This window comes from Rhipicephalus microplus, chromosome 1 (genome assembly GCF_043290135.1).
Source record: "Rhipicephalus microplus isolate Deutch F79 chromosome 1, USDA_Rmic, whole genome shotgun sequence".
Lineage (NCBI taxonomy): Eukaryota > Metazoa > Arthropoda > Arachnida > Ixodida > Ixodidae > Rhipicephalus > Rhipicephalus microplus.
Window position 1 is genome coordinate 98,876,650 of NC_134700.1, and position 17,777 is coordinate 98,894,426.

Here is a 17,777-nt window from a genome sequence, read left to right on the forward strand (position 1 = left end):
CCACCTATCCCTAATGTACAATCGAAGCGGCACTGCAATGGCTATGGAAGGGACATGCGGGTCAAGGACAATGTAGAGAGCGGTACTAGATTTATGGACCAGAGATGGCGTACATTAGCCTAGATATACGCGGTTTCTATCAATAAATAATCAATGAAGCTCAACCGACATCTCAAGCCTCTTTTGGGGACAATTGAACATTTGGTCAAAATTCCTTCCTGCATAAATATATACAGGTTACACTCCCTATACTAACCAACATGATATAATAGTTGCCGCAGAATTCGGCGCAAATCATGGCTGATGGAAATAAATGTCACAAAATTAAAGTTGTTTATCTGTTGAAATACTAACAGTCTACCTATCTCTTGAACAGCGTTACATTGGAGCCCGTCACTTGTTAAAATTATTAATGGGTACATATATCATGTCATATATAAAAAATGAAAACACAATACTCTTTCTAACCACAAATGCAACGCCAACATCACTGTATTGAAATCTTGACCTTATTTCGTGGAATATACTACACTGCGTGCTTCTCGGTCAGCTTGTTTTATCACTTCATTGAATCGTTATATGTCATTCCACACTAGTTATCGCTGTGAGTTAGATTTTCTACTTTCGTAGACCGGAAGCTTACCTGTCTGTTGGAGAAGTGTTCGTTGTTATTATTTTTTACTATACTCTGTTGACTCTTCTTTCAATCTTTGTAGACACGCCTGAGTAAGGCTTTGACTTTGTAATAAATAATTGAGTAAATAAATAAATAAAAATAAATAAATAAATAAGTAAATTTTTCAAATCGCCTGTTGCTTGAACAACGAGCAAAAGTGTAAAATATTATCTAATTTTAGGTGTTTGCAAATTTAGAACCTTTTTTGTAGTATAACAACAAAAATTATAGTCACAATATCATTTAGCTTCTATTTTGCTGCAAATTTGATGACAAGTTAGGCGGCATGACTACGTTTGCTATTTTTAGCTTGAACCTCGGTTACTTTTCACATTTACCCAACGGCAGCCCTGGCAGCAACCATGAAGTGAACTACTGTCAAAAGTTCAACGCTGTTGCCGGACAACACAAGAGAACGCCAGGCAATGTACTTTATACTAGGCATTGCAGCAAAAATAAAAATGGTTCCTCTTACTTGGTTCAGCCTTTGGCACTTGCACTCCTTTTAGGGACACATAACGCGCAGGAAACACCGAAAAGGAAACATAAAAACAGTTGGCGCCACAGACACTACCCGAAGTTTCAATGTAACGATCTGCCTAACTCAAGTCCTTTATGTTTAAAACTTTTGGTACATACTACAATCACTACGACCCTTCAAAGTCAGATTCACACTATAGCAAGCTTCTATAGCGGCGTCTGTCATAATCATATGGCGGTTTTGGGACATTAAACCGCACATATTCATAGCAAGCTTAGCAGCCAAGCATGCATTGCAGTGCACGACAAAATGCATCATCTGCACTGTTACACTGAAATATTCAGCGAAGTTTGGCTATTAAAGGTAATTTGTTGAAGGAATGGTATTCCTGAAATCTTAGGGTGCTTGTAGGCATTATGTAACGGTTCGGGCACATTTCAAACATTAGGTCCACATTTATGATTTAATGCTCTTTTACTATTTTGTAAAGTTTAGTGGCAGAATATCGTGCAAAAGAATTGATAAAAATGGTTGCCCAATTTTGCTACTGTATGTTTGCTAAAATTTGATGTCAGCGTGGTTCCTGTGTAAATTTACAAAATTAACAGGAGTGAACACACTTCCTTTTTTCTGAAGAAGAGTTTTATGACACCTAAAATTAGTTCCAAATATTATTCATGCACTTGTAGCAGTACGACTCACAGATGCATTGTGAACCCAGAAAAATTTACATAAACGCTTTTGTAACGTGAGTGTTTTCGTATAGCAATGTATAGCCATGTTCTGGATATTTTTTTTTCATCGGTGATACATGGCGTTTATTACTCTTTGCAGAATTACTGCAATCTCTTTTGTCGTCTGTTACATCTCCCACAGCTATCATTAAATCGCGCAAGTGAACTGCAATGTGCCACTTCATTCCTAACGAATCTCTGTGGTGCGATGTGTTATGAAAAAAAAGCTTTGTTTTTCTTTGTTATGGTGTGTGCGGCGCATAAAACTCTTCAGCATTATAAGAAGTACGCTTTGCATGATAGCTTTTGCAACTTCGGTAGTCAACAAAAAATAACAAATAAAAAAGTCTACGCCCACATTTATATTTTGCTCTCTGGCCGGAAGACACAGAACCAAGAGATGCCCTGTATGCCTGGGTGTCAGCAGGGGATTACAAAAGGGGCACTTGCCACCCTACATCCCCATCAGCATTTCGCCTATCACACAAGCTTTGCCTCTCGAGCCGTGGTGTAACATAAATTTGGACCCCAAGAAAAACTTCTGCTCACATTCGTGTTTACGTGTGCTTTCGTCGCGACAGTAACATCTAACGTGGGAAATGTTGGCAGTCTTTTTGCCTGTACTTGAACGGGCATAGCTCAACATGAACTTTTGGTCTGTCTGGCTGGGAAATCTCTTCATTTTTGGTGAGGAATCATTCCTGTTCAACAACGACGAACTAACTCTTCCATTCGCCAACATATTGTGACGGGGTCGTGACGTGGCCGAAGACGGGAGACTTCGTGTTGGGATTTAACTATTTATTTGGGCGAACCTGTGCCCGGTAAACGGAAAGTCTAATTACAGCAGTAGTCTTGCACAGATAGCAGTCTCGGACTGATAGCGGCGAACGGAGCGTCGGCATTCGATCAACAACTGACAAGCGGCGAAGCGAGTCGGCATTTATACTCTTGCCGCCGAATGCTCTAGCGTTATCGCTGGCGGTGGCGTAGGTTCCAGAATAATCTGTACTGTTCGCACAGTGGGCGTGATCTTATCGAAATGATCTACTACAGTACGGAACCTTCTCGAAAACTGCAGGCGCGGTTTGCGCTGAGAATCGTGAGGTGTTTTGGGACGATAACAAAAACTTGGGAAATGGAACGTGGCATTGCCCCCCTCTGAAAAAAGGCATCGTCCCGATGCTTTAACTAAAGATGAAGGTAAAATAATAATGCAAGAAAGTACAATGAATGAATTAGGATACAACAATATACAAAAAAACACTGTTTCAGTTTGTTAACGCGCATGAAACGGTTTGAGGCGCGTGACATGGACGACTTCAGGTCGCGATCGGCGTCGTTGAGAGTTCGTGATGCCGTCGGGGACAACCTCGTAATCAAGTGAGCCGAGATGTCGAACCACCCTGTACGGTCCGAAGTACCGTCGCAGAAGCTTTTCACTTAGTCCACGTCGGCGTATCGGCGTCCTCACCCAAACACGTTCACCGGGCTGGTATTCCACGAGGCGTCGTCGAAGGTTGTAACGGTGGCTGTCGGTCGTCTGTTGATTCTTGATACGGACACGCGCAAGTTGTCGGGCTTCTTCGGCGCGTTGAAGGTACTCGCTCACATGGAGGTTTTCTTCGTCGGTGACGTTGGGTAACATGGCATCGAGCGTCGTTGCCGGGCTCCTTCCGTAGACCAATTTGTACGGAGATATCTGCGTCGTCTCCTGCACCGCCATGTTATATGCGAAGGTCACATACGGAAGAGTGGCGTCCCACGTTTTGTGTTCGACATCGACGTACATTGACAGCATGTCGGCAATCGTCTTGTTAAGCCGCTCAGTGAGGCCGTTGGTCTGTGGGTGGTACGCTGTCGTCCGGCGGTGGTTTGTTTGGCTGCATGCCAAGATCGCTTGAGTTAAGTCGGCAGTGAATGCCGTTCCTCTGTCGGTGATAAAGACCTCCGGGGCGCCGTGACGTAGGACGATATTTTCGACGAACAACTTAGCTACCTCGGATGCACGGCCTTTTGGCAGGGCTTTTGTCTCGGCGTAGCGGGTGAGGTAGTCGGTAGCTACCACGATCCACTTGTTTCCGAAAGCCGACGTCGGGAACGGTCCCAGTAGGCCCACACCAATCTGCTGGAAAGGTCGGCAAGGTGGATCAATTGGCTGCAGAAGTCCCGCTGGCCTTGTCGGCGGTGTCTTGCGTCGCTGACAGTCCCGGCATGTCCTCACATAACGAGTGACGTCGGTGGTAAGACGTGGCCAGTAGTACCTTTCTTGTATCCTCGCGAGTGTGCGAGAAACACCGAGGTGCCTTGCCGTCGGATCGTCGTGCAGGGCCTGCAGGAGTTCTGGTCGCAGAGCTGAAGGCACCACAAGGAGGTACTTAGCTCGAAGCGGTGAAAAGTTTTTCTTTTGTAGAAGACCGTTTCGTAGAAAGAACGACGCAAGTGCGCGCTTGAATACCTTCGGGACTTCGGCGGTCCTGCTTTCGAGGTATTCTATTAGGGCCTTAAGTTCCGGGTCGGCCCGCTGTCGTTCAGCGAAGTGGTCGGTAGTTATCGTTCCCAAGAAGTACTCGTCATCCGGGTCGTCGGGTAGCGGTTGATCGACAGGCGCACGAGAGAGACAGTCGGCGTCGGAGTGTTTTTTGCTGGACTTGTAAATGACAGTAATGTCATACTCTTGAAGTCCCAGGCTCCATCGTGCGAGGCGACCTGAAGGGTCCTTCATGGTGGCTAGCCAACACAAGGCGTGGTGGTCGCTCACAACTTTGAAGGGCCTGCCGTAGAGGTAGGGGCGAAATTTTGACGTAGCCCAGATGATTGCGAGGCACTCCTTTTCTGTTGTGGAGTAATTTGCTTCTGCTTTGAATAGCGATCGGCTGGCGTAACTAATAACCCTTTCAAGTCCCTCAGCCCTCTGCAAAAGAACGGCGCCAAGACCTACGCTGCTTGCGTCAGTATGTATTTCTGTCTCGGCGAATTCGTCGAAATGGGCGTCTGGAGGCGATGTTAAAGCTCCTGGAAAGCGTGTTCCTGTGGCGTTTCCTACTTGAACTCCACGTCGGCCTTGGTAAGGTTAGTGAGAGGATCGGCGATGCGGGCGAAGTTTTTCACGAACCGCCTATAATAGGCGCACAGGCCCAGAAATCGGCGCACGGCCTTCTTGTCAGTGGGCGGCGGGAAGTCGGCGATGGCGGCTGTTTTCCGTGGATCGCGACGAACTCCAGACTTGCTGATAACGTGTCCCAGAAACAAGAGCTCCTCATACGCAAATCTGCACTTTTCTGGCTTCAGTGTGAGTCCAGACGTCTTGATGGCTTGAAGTACAGCTTCAAGGCGCCGAAGATGCTCGTCGAAACTCGAGGAAGACACGACGACGTCGTCCAAGTACACAAGGCAAGTCTTCCACTTCAATCATGCCAGTACTGTATCCATAACGCGTTGAAAAGTTGCAGGCGCTGAGCAAAGGCCGAAGGGCATCACCTTAAACCCGAAGAGGCCGTCCGGTGTTATAAACGCCGTCTTCTCTCGGTCTCTTTCGTCGACTTCGATTTGCCGATAGCCAGTCTTGAGGTCCATTGACAAAAAGTACTTGGCGTTCTGGAGCCGATCAAGTGCGTCGTCTCTCGACGACGCACTTGCCACGCAATGCCACGTTCCATTTCCCATGTTTTTGTTAGGTAGTCGGCGATGTCAAGTGGCCGTTCCCCTGGCTGCGGACGTGGTGCATCGACGGCGAAGCCACGCAGTCCCATCTGTCGGTACTGGCAACGGCGGTAAGTGTGCCCGGCCTCGCCGCAGTGGTAGCACAGTGGGCGGTGGTCAGGGGTGCGCCAAACGTCGGTTTTCTTCGGCGCACTGCGCTGGCCCGCTGGTGAACGGTAGGTCGTCGGTGGGGATGGTGGCGGCGGTGGTGTCCGGTGACGGAAGTGCGACGGGGCGGCGTTTCGGCATGGACGGGGAGGAGCGTTGTGGCGCACTGCAGCGGCGTAGCTCATAGTTTCTGGCTCGGGCAGCGGTGTTTTTTAGGTAGAAGTACACACGACGGAGCTTTTCTTCGTTGTCCCAGTGGTTGAGGGCGGCCACACGGTCGTATGTTTCTAGCCAGGTTTCCGGGTCTTCAAACGATGACCCATGAAACGTTGGTGGTTCCCTCGGTTGATGAATTACGATCGCGGGCTGGGACGCTCCGGTTGTCATTGTCGCTGCAGTAGAGGTCATGGCCTTGGCCTTCCGCGCCTTGTCTTGTAGAAGCCCGTACTCGGTGGGAGACCTTGCTGTCGGTGGCTTGTTCGCTGCTCTTGGTTGGCGTCGGTGTCTTCTCCGCGATGTGGTGGAGGTGCCGCTTTCTTCATGTACCGGACGCCCCCGTCAAGCCGTGTACCCAGGACCTCCACCAGATGTCACGGGGTCGTGACGTGGCCCAAGACAGGAGACTTCGTGTTGGGATTTAACTGTTTATTTGAGCGAACCTGTGCCCGGTAAACGGAAAGTCCAATTACAGCAGTAGTCTTGCACAGATAGCAGTCTCGGACTGATAGCGGCGAACGGAGCGTCGGCATTCGATCAACAACTGACAAGCGGCGAAGCGCGTCAGCATTTATACTCTTGCCGTCGAATGTTCTAGCGTTATCGCTGGCGGTGGCGTAGGTTCCAGAATAATCTGTACCGTTCGCACAGTGGGCGTGATCTTATCGAAATGATCTACTACAGTTCGGAACCTTCTCGAAAACTGCAGGCGCGGTTTGCGCTGAGAATCGTGTGGTGTTTTGGGACGATAACAAAAACTTGGTAATTGGAACGTGGCAATATCGACATTCTGCGTGTGTTAGCTATTGTTGTTAATTTACTCCCATTTAACACGAGTCTTACTTGCAGATTATAGCTACCTACTGTCGAATGCCGCTATACAATCTAATACTAAATTATTATTCTTTTTTACTATTCTTTTAGGTCTCAAGGAAAAGTCAACTCCCGCTATACAGTGGGGGTCACTTTACAATCGAGTGAATAAAGTATTTGCGAAAGACGATGTTGTCATAATTATAACAAAACACTACCCAGGTAACAAAACACTACGTATGTAGTAGAAAGAGTCGCATTTCTCTGCTGTCGTTTCCGGTCTTTTCGGCTGCATTATGCCAGCCATCTGTCCACGTACCGTAATAAGGAAATGCGCTCTCGATTGGTTTACAGACGAGAAATATCCTCTGTGTATCCTACTCTGCTTTGCCACGCAGTCGCACGCTTGTTTTGCCTTGCGTCGTGTAACTCGCACGTGATCAACTGATTTCACTTCAATTTGTGTGTTTTCCACTGCGCAAGTGAAGATACCAGTGTGCAGCTTGAAATCACGAAATTATGATAGGCTTAACGCTTTCTGCTGACATTTTAATTTGTTTCACGATGAAATAAAATCCATTGAGGGGATAGCGCCTGTACCAAGGTCGACAAAAAGGCAACAAAAATTAATTGTTGAGCCTTAGAGTGATTTCGGGGCCTTTACCATTTCGTATTCTCTGTATATATTTGCAGAAAATGCGACCTTTGGCGTTATGGTTTTAATTCAGCGGAATCAATCGGCTTACTTCGCTGGGTATTTCTGTTGATGCTTTGTGTGAGGGAATACAGATAGATAAGTTTTATTTACGAGCCCGAACCTCCCTTTTGACTAGAAAGTTAGGGACACTCACAATCACGAACTCAGTGAGTAAGATGGATGGAGCAGTGGTAATAATTATTGTGAACACAGTGCGGCGAATAACTCAAGACTGAAAAGACGTACCTTGATCGTGCGAAGGATCCTCATCAGGAAACGTCCCTGTAAATAAAAAGTGCGAGCGTAATTTAAATATTAAATGTCTCAAAATATTAAGTGATATTATGTGACTCCCATGGGAAAATGTGCGCATTTGCGAAGATTGGGCTATATTGGAACAAAACCAGACAAGAAAGATGGATAGTTAAGGGGTCAAAAGAAAAAAGAAATCAGTTATGCTTATGGCTAAGTGAAATAGGTTAAAATATATGATCAGCACGCCCTTTCTTTGCCCATGAATTATAAAGAGCGTTACAAAATGAATTTCATGATTGATTTTCTTTTTTAAAAAACCCGACACTGTTTACGCAGTGATTTACTTGCGTGTGTGCTTAGGCTAAGAAATTTGAAATAGACCAGTGAATTCCGGGCACGAATGACTTGTTTACTAAAATACGGAAGACATTTACAAAGCTTTTAGAGTTTGCAGGACTACATGGCACATCTCAGCAGAAATTCCTTTGCTGTGTTCGCTTCAATGATACAGGAGATTGTAGACGCACTACTTCTGCCTATGTAACACTTGCAGGTGGAAGTTGCGTACTTCATGACAGCAGTCACAGAGGTGAATAATTGTTTTTTGCAAAATGAAGTAATTTTTAGGTGACACAGTTTAGATAACTTACTTTATTGTAATCAAATGCTTACGTAACGATACGCTCTTACTTTGTATTGCAAAGGTTTATTATAAACTGTAAGGTGATGTAAACTGTACGATAAACGACGTTGTTGCGTGATGTTTTAAAGGGGCTCTGCAACACTTTTTGAGAATGGTCAGAAAACGCTGCCGATCGGTAGTAGAGGCTCCCGGCAACACGCTAACCAAATGTTAGAGCAGAGCGCGCGACCAGGAATTCGCAATACGTTATGAAAGTCAGCAAGAAATTGCTTTCTCTTCTCTTTACAAGTCCCGTTATACGCCCGAAAATCACACGTCAACAACCCATCTATCAGACATTGGCTCATTTGAACATGGGGTGCTCGCTTGTTACAGAGATCTCCGCGGGGGGCCGCTACTTGCCACGCGTGCGCGCGCAATCACATTAAAATTGTTGCACATTCAAAGAAAAAAAAGAAAAAAAGTTTGCAAGGTCACGAAGCGTTCGTGAGGCTCTTCTGTGACCCGGCCATTTTTTCCTGCTTAGCTTCCAGCACTTTCGTCGGGGCGACAGAAGAGAGAATGCAATAGCACCTCCCGACAAACTCTTGTTACTCCACTCGCACTAGACGGATTGCTAAAGCTTTTGCGACGTTGAATTCGTGAGGCAATAAGCTCTTCCTTTGAATTTGTTTCATGGTTGCTTGAAAAAGCGTTTCAGGGTTTCTTTAGAGATAATATTCAATATGATGTGTACACATTGCACTTTTGCAATCAAATTGTTCGACTAACACATTGCCTAAGTTGAGTTTTTTTTTGTGCACCCTCTGCCTCTTTCGTGAGCACATAATGCCCAAACTGTGTACTGAGAGGTTCGAAATAAACAACATAAATAAACCAGACCTACTTTCCAATTTACTTGCTTTGGAGCATTTACAGCTGTAGCGACCAACTGATTAACACTAGACACCACTAACCACATCGGGGAAACCACAAAATGTATCCCGGAAATAAAAGAATTTTGGTAGCAGGCCCAATGACTGCGTGTTGTACCCCGACATAGTCGCCATGACCTTGAATGGCCCGAAGTTCTGTATCTTCAGAATTTTTGTCCCTTTTTTCAGAAAAGTGTTCATTTTTATTGTTTGTGGACAAAAAGAAGCAAGATTGTTTAGTCCCTCACCTGCAGTGTTACCGCTAACTTATCACTACTCAATAGGGTGTGCTATGTTGTTAAAAAGAGTCAGTGGACATAAGAGGAGACCTTATACGAGTCTACTTACTTGTGTCCTCGCGAGTAACTGTAATTGAAAAGAAGAAAGTTATTGAGATACCCCACAAGCACTTGAACTGAAAGTGACACCACATCATCCAGCGTCACCTGTATGGTTCACTATTTTTTTGAGAACAACATTGCCTATCTGTAACAATTACTGAAACAGTCTTACAATTGTTTCACTCAAATTACGACGCTATCACAATCACGAGGTCAAGGTGGCATAATATGATGGTAAGTGCATTGTTATTATTGGTAATTGAAAAGGGGCGAATCGCTAGCATAAAATAGCAAGTGTTCCATGTTCCTTGATTCATAATTTCTTGATTCGGAAGCTTTTTTGCTCCCTGCCTTCATGGTTTTCGAAAAGGTTATTTCTGTAACACGCAACTAAGATATTTTAAGCATTTCCTATCCAAAGCCAATGATAACAATAGCCGTACGCGGTTTTTATAGATATCCGAAACGCATTCGACACTATGTTCCATAAGCTCTGGGATGTAAGCCTTGCTGCATTGTGTGTAAATAAAAAGTTGAAACGTGGATACGTAGTTATTTGAGTGGTGGAACACAGTCCATTGCCCTAAATAATGTCAAATCTTCGTCCACAGCAGCCTCTTTCGGGACCCTTGCTGTTCCTAATTTACATAAACAACATAGTTGAAAACATTACATCACCCATAAAATTATTTCCTGACGACTGCATCATATACAGAGGAATCAGGACTGAATCTCTCAGTCGCAATTTGCAAACTGACCTAAATGACATGGCGAAGTGGTGCAAAGCATGGAAAATAACTTAAATATTAAAAAGTGTAGCCGCGTGAGCTTCTCAAGGAATCTATCTAAATCATATCATCAATATAACATCTATGGTGTACTTATCAGCACACACTGCGACTATAAATACCTCGGTGTTCATTTTAATGAATCGTTTACATGGATGTTTTATTTTATTTGAAGGAATTTCAAACAGGCGACAGGCGAAATCTAGAAAACTTTATATTTTTGCAGGTCAGGTCTATACTTGAATATTCATGCGAGGCATAGGACCCCAACCACGAATATCTTATAAATAAAATACAAGAAACTGGCAGATCCCACGTCCAGTGGGAATCGATGATATGCGAAGCACGAAAGAGGGAGGTTTATATGTCAGTTTAAAATCAGAACAACGTTACGAGGCAGAAGTAAATTATGCCGCACTTAACTTTCATGTCATATTTATTATGTTTGGACGTGTCATTTACCTTCATCATCTATTGACGCCACCTGATATCAAATTTGGTAAATGTGGAGCGAGCGAGATGGCTGCGAGTGCGCTACGAGCGTAGGATGTAGCCGTGTCTTACATGACACGTATATTATGATTATCATGCTCGGACGTGTCATTTAACTTCGCCGTCTATTGACGTCATGCAATACCAATTCGGTATATTTGAAGCTAGAGAAACGACCGCGAGCACATCATGAGCGTGGCATGTGGTCGTGTTGTTACATGACAGGCATCTCATGATTATCATGTTTGCACCAGTCACATACCTTCGTCGTCCATTCACGTCCCGTAATACCAAACATAGCATATGTGAAGCTAGTGAAATGGCGCGGAGAGCATCATGAAGGGTCCGATATACTATGAGGTAATGTTGGCGAGCGCACGCTGGGCACAGCGACGCTACGCTAGCAAAACGCACACACACTATAATCTGACGCCAGACGCGACCAGCGTCTGGCGGCGCAGCCCGGCGGAAACCGGTGCTATATGCGACATGCTGCATTTCACACTACCACGTTACCCAGAATACACCGCGTCTGTCTAGCGTCGTGACGAAGCGACGCCGGGCGTGCTCAAACTCGCACGCGTCAAAGCAACGCAGTGCGGCGCGTGTCTGCGAGTATATAACAGGCAGATCGGCGCCTGGCACAGCATCACCGGCATAACGCGACGAAAAGAACGCTAGAACACACGTCCACCGGGTCACGTCTAAGTGTATTAACGCCTTGAGTGTGGCATGTAGTCATGTTTTAGATGCGGAGCATCTAATACTCGAGGCTTGTAGTGCGGCGCCGTCCGCAAGCTTCCTCCTCCTTCTTCCACCATCTGTGCATCCCTTCCTCCTCTACACAACGCGCGCGCTTCACTCCTCCACCATCTGTGCACCCTTCCTCCTCTACACACCGCGTGCGCTTCTCCTCTTCACGAACATTCGCTAGCTGTATAATGTAGCGCGCATGCGCCGTCACGCTTCGAGAACATCGGCAGCTGACGCGCGCGCATGCGCCGTCGCGCTTCGAGAACATCGGCAGCTGACGCGCGCGCATGCGCCGTCGCGCTTCTCCCCCTTCTCGAACATTCGACAGCTGACAGTGCATGCGCCGTCGCGCTGTATATATACTCAAGGTCGGTGCTCGCTCGCTCAGTTGCCGCTCGTCGGTTGGTTTGTACGGCGCGTCGACGTCCGAGGTCGCAATGATCGACGTCCCTTCGACCAGCGCCGGCCAAAGTGTTGGCGGAACCGCAACCAAGTCGTCGTCCGAAGACAAGGCAGCGCGGAGAAGAGCTCGCGACGCCGAACGTAAACGTCGGCGTCGAGCGGAAGATTCTCAACTTAGAGAACGTGAAGCCGCTGAGAGACGTCAGCGTCGAGCAGCAGCACCGGATTCGGCCGCTTTGAAACGTAAGCGTCGACAAGAGGACCCGGACTTTCGAAAACGGGAAGCCGAGTGCAAGCGTCGGCGACGAGAGGCCGATCCCGATGCTGCCCGCGAGCGCAAGCGCGCCGAGGTAGCGGCGTGGCGCGCCAAGCAGTATGCCACGCCCAACGCTCGCTTAAAGCGCGACTTCCTCGACCGAAGCTTCGGCCACACCTGCAAGGTGTGTGATCGTCTTTGGTTCGATAACAACTTAACTCGGATCGGGAACATTCAGAACAACTCCAAAGCGTTGTCGGTTCTTTGCGATACGTTTGGAAAGGGCACCGACTATGCCGACTACGTCGTGTGTGCTACGTGCAAGCAGTCGTTGATTGCCGGTCGAGTTCCCTCGGCTAGCGTGAGTTACGGCTACCGCTACCCGCCCCGACCCGAACATCTACCCGAGTTGAACGCGGTTCAAGAACGACTCATCGCTCCTCGACTCCCGTTCATGAGTATACGACGCTTGACTCACGGCAACGGACAGTACGGAATCAAGGGCCAGATCGTGAACGTTCCCATCCAAGTTCCCGCTGTCGTTAGGTGCTTGCCAATTATATGCTCCGCATCTTCCTCAGTGTTCCCCCGAGGGAAGCTGCGGGCAATTTTTTTTACATGACACGCATCACATTACAATCGTGCTTCCACCAGTCACATTCCTTTGTCGTCCATTCATGTCCCGTAATACCGAATTTGGTGTATGTGAAGCTAGCGAAACGGCTGCGAGGGCATCATGAGTGTGGCTAGTAGTCATAATGTCACATTACACGCATCCTATGATTATTATGTTTTTGCACCAGTCACATGCCTTCGTCATCTATTCGCATCACGAAACACCGAATTGGGTATATGTGAAGCTAGCGAGACGGCTGCAAGCGTATCATGAGCGTGTAGTCATGACTCATGACTTACATGACACACATATGATTCCCACGTTAGGGTCTGTCGCCTGTGTTCGCCATGCAATCTTCTCATAGCATACCAGTTTTGCAACATGTCATGTGAACGAGACCACCACAAGATAAGCAAGACCATGAAATGTACATCGTGACATTCATCACATATATGTCATGATTTTCATGTTATGACTAGGTAAATATGCTCTTCATACAGTCATGTTGTGCCATACCAAGTTTGGTATCGATACCGTAATCGAAACGGCCAGGAGAGCTAAACGTCGTAGGGGGCTAGATAGATGGATAGATACGCTAAATGTCGCCGAAACTCGCTAAGAAATGCTTCGCATTTAAAACTGCAGAACCAAGTGGCAAGGTTTGTTTTAAATACCTATTGCCCCTAGGCTAGCGTTTCACAAATGCAAGCTACTTCGGGATGGGATATGCTACGTGTACGTAGAGAGAAACTACGGCTTAAACTGTGGCACCAGATATATCACTCTACTACAGGAATCAAACATGATAGCTACCTTTTATACTCCCCCCCTCCACACATTCACCCGCTGTGACTATAGCAAAAGATATCTACCTACAAATGCAGATCCAACACTTTTCTACTCATTCTTTCCAAAAAAAAAAACATTAAGAGAGTGGAACAGCTTAAGTGACGACTTAGTTGTTATAACAATTAATGATTTAGATTTTTTCTATGCTGGAAAATTGTTCCGGCATTATGTATATACTTTGTGTATGAAAATGTATTTTGTGATCTATTATTATGTTCTGATAAATGTGACGATGGTTTTTGTATGCTTGTTTATGTATTTTGCTATGAATTCCTTAGTACTGATTGTTTTTTGTTCACCTCTCCCTACGTAATGCCTATATGGTGATGTAGGTGCTCCGTAAATAAATAAATAAATTATAGAACCAGTGTAAACCATTTTTCATTCGCAAATTCAGGTTTGTTTCGACTTTAACAACGGTGTCAATGCAGTCATCTCGTCGCCGCTGCAACCTGTAGGCGCCGGTAACAACGACAGTGAGAACGCACGCAACAAACGCGTGGTCAGTCGCTATCAGCCAGCTCTAAAGCCCAAAAGAGACGATATAAAAAGCACGTTGTAGTTGAACATGAAGAGCCTACGCTTCCTTCGCGAAAGCATGGCTTTCGTGCAGTCTACCCTCGTGGCCAGCAGTAATTGGTCAGACCAAGAGCAACAATATTTCGATAACATCGTCACCCCTGGTGTTGTCACGGGTACGCCGTTCTCGCAACGTACAACTATGCTCAGTCCACCACTTCACGTGACCCTTACGCACCCACCGGGCGCTCAGGCTGACTTGTACGTGCTTCAGTATAGCTAGGCCAAATGGCAAGTTTCAAATTGCCGATCTCTTTGTGGAGGTGCAAAAGCTTCACCCACAAAAAAGCCTTCTTGCAGCTATACCTCACTAACCACAAAAAAACACACACATCATCCTGTTACAAGAGACCGTTGTATGATCCGCCCGTTTTCCGGATACGAGCGGTTACCCAGCCCTTTGGTAGGACGTTGTATCACCACCCTAGTCACTAACAAAGTTATCTGCACAGCAGACAGTTTAAATGTGCCAGAAATCAAACGTGTTATGATGAAAATTCTTCCTGGGAACATTTCCCCCGAAAAGCGTGGACATGCCTAATGTATATAGTAGTGCCAGCCACTATTCACAATGGTTCACATACGTGCTCCCGAAAGGCAGCCGTCTCTTGGGTACAAACCCACTAGTGATCGTGGGCGACTATAATGCCACGCGTCTCACCTGGGGCTACGTGTATGACACCCCCAAATGTAACCAGCTTTGTCAAAATGCGAATCGCATGACCCCTATTTTAAATGTGCAGAAGGCTTTCTCACGCAAATAGGTAATGCCCCGGATCTCTGCTTCATCAAGCATATCGCCGACGCCCGCTGATCCAACTTCGCGGTACATGTCGGTAGCGACCATTTCCTATTCACCGTACACCTCCATACAGTCAGCAGGAAGACAAGTCGTACACGTGGGTCGACTGGGACTTCCTCTGTGGACGAGGGGTGCGGTGTGGGCCTGTTGGTAATGATTTTGAATGAACGTTTTGCAACATGAGGCGAAATACGGAAACAGGAAGGCATAGACTTAAGGAATAGAGCGATATTATCAACAATATGTTTCTTTTTAAAATCAGGCCCCTTTAAAGCCGTTATTATGGGGCAGAGAGACAGGTACGTGAGATCACTCAGGATGGATGGATGGATTGATATGGCTGTACCCTTTAGATCGGGCGGTGGCTAACGCCACCAAGCCGTAGTACTTCGTGAACCAAAAAACTATATTTATCTTTTTTTTACTTTGAAGAGTGAGGTTAAGGACTGGTACTTTGCACTGAAGGGTTTAATTATCACACGGGCCTTCACTTTAGCCACCAATCAGATAACCTCCTTCTAGTTAATTCTACCCGCTTGAAGTCTATTTTGCCCTCCCTGTCCCTGAGCCCCAGTGCTTTAAAAAACTCTGCGCCATCATCCTGAACTATAGGGTGAAGTCCTTTACAGAACAATATCAAGTGTTTGGCAGTTTTCTCCTCCTCTTCACATGCACTGCATACCGTGTCCACCCCTTCGCATTTGGCCCAATATGTCTTGGTTCGCAATACTCCCGTCCTCTTCTCAAACAGTAGAGTACAACCACAAGTAATATCATAGATGCTTTCCTTGGCGATTTCCTGCTTAAAAGTTCGATAGTTCTCTAGTACGGACTTCTTATCATGCCGATTCTCCATATATTGGTCTCAGCTTCCTTGACTTTCATTAAACCAATAATTCTTTTTGATTTGGCCCCTGGCTGTTTTCTAAGTATTTACCCGTCAATTTTCTGGTTCACTTCCTTGATTTTATATCGACATTTTTCATGTACAAGTAGCCTAAAACCTTCCTAGCCTAACGCTCCTCCCCCATTTTTCTCAATCGCTTCTCAAATTTTATCTTGCTGCTAGCTTCTCTGTCCTCAAATGATGTCCAGCCCATATCACCTTGTACTCTCTGATTTGGTTATTTCCATGAGCTCATAAGGCAAGCCTACCTATTCCACATTGCTTAATTTCTAATCTTGCTTGAACTTCTGATCTCATGCACAAGACCGCATTGCCAAACGTCAATAAGTGCGTTAGGTAAGTGCGCTCCAGTGCCATCTACATACAGGAAAACATAACAGATAAACCAAGTATCGCCATAAGATCAGAAAACCAGGATTCTTGGGTAACAATGCAATCGAAGGCTTGCTGATACAAACATCACCAAGAGCGTCAATAAGTTCGGCTTCCACAATCAAATGAGTCTACTCATATTTACGTCGAGCAACAATGATTGTAGCCTGGAACAAAGGCCGGCAACCACTTGCATGAACGGGAAAACGAGACAACCTTCCGGCGGCAATTTCTTCACTTCCTAACTGTGCTCTTTCTGTCGCTAAATCACACGCCTACTGGTTTGGCCGACACATTTTTTCCCACAGGAAAACAGAATAAGGTATATAACAAATGATTTGGACTCAACAAATATTTGTGTATGCCACCATCCTCTCCGTCTATCCCTTCCTGTTTTCATATTTCTCCTCACACTACAAAACTGTCTTTCAAATTGCTTCTAACACCAATGCAGAACGACCTCCTCTTGATACTACACCAAGCCCCGAGACGTGGACGCCCAGTTCAATGCTGACGTCGACAAGACAACCAATATCTTGAGCATGGACCTACCAACCGAGAAGATGGACAACTGCCTCACCCACCTGCTCGAGGCCAAACAGTCTCTATTGGCCCACTGGAAGGGCCAGCGCCTTAATCAGAGGTTACGCAAGCACACAACTCAGCTGAACAAGAACATAAACGATCACTGCCACACCCTTCCTATACAGCAGTGGGACCAGGTTGACGGTCAGGTCTATAATGACAAAAAATGGGACGTATCTATCTATCTATCTATCTATCTATCTATCTATATAACTAGCTGCCTGGGATACTTAGCTCTCCTGCCTGTTTAGATAATGGTATCGATACCAAAATTGGTGCGAAAAACCGTTTCAGTGTCTTGCTTCGTTTCAGTGTCTTGCTTCTCTTGCAGGGGTTTCATTCACATGGCATATTCCAAAAGTGGTGTGGTATGACATGACTGCATGGCGAACACAAGTAACACCCCCAACCTGGAAATTATAGCATGCTTGACAAGTAAATCAATACTACATGCAACGCTCCTAGTGCGCTTATGGTCGTTTCGATAAGTTCACATCTACCAAATTTGGTGTTACGTGACGTCAATGAATGACAAAAGTATATGACTGGTACAAATATGATTATCAAAACATGCATTGTAAATAAGAACATGACAACATACCACGCCTATGAGGCGCTCGCGGCCGTTTCGCTTGCCTCATATATACCAAATCAGGTATTACGTGACGTGAATGGACGACGTCCAAACGTGATAATCATGACATGCATGTCATGCAAAACATGACTACATGTTATACGCTCATAGTGCGCTCGCGCCCGTATTGCTAGCTCCACATATACCAAACTAGGTGTAACG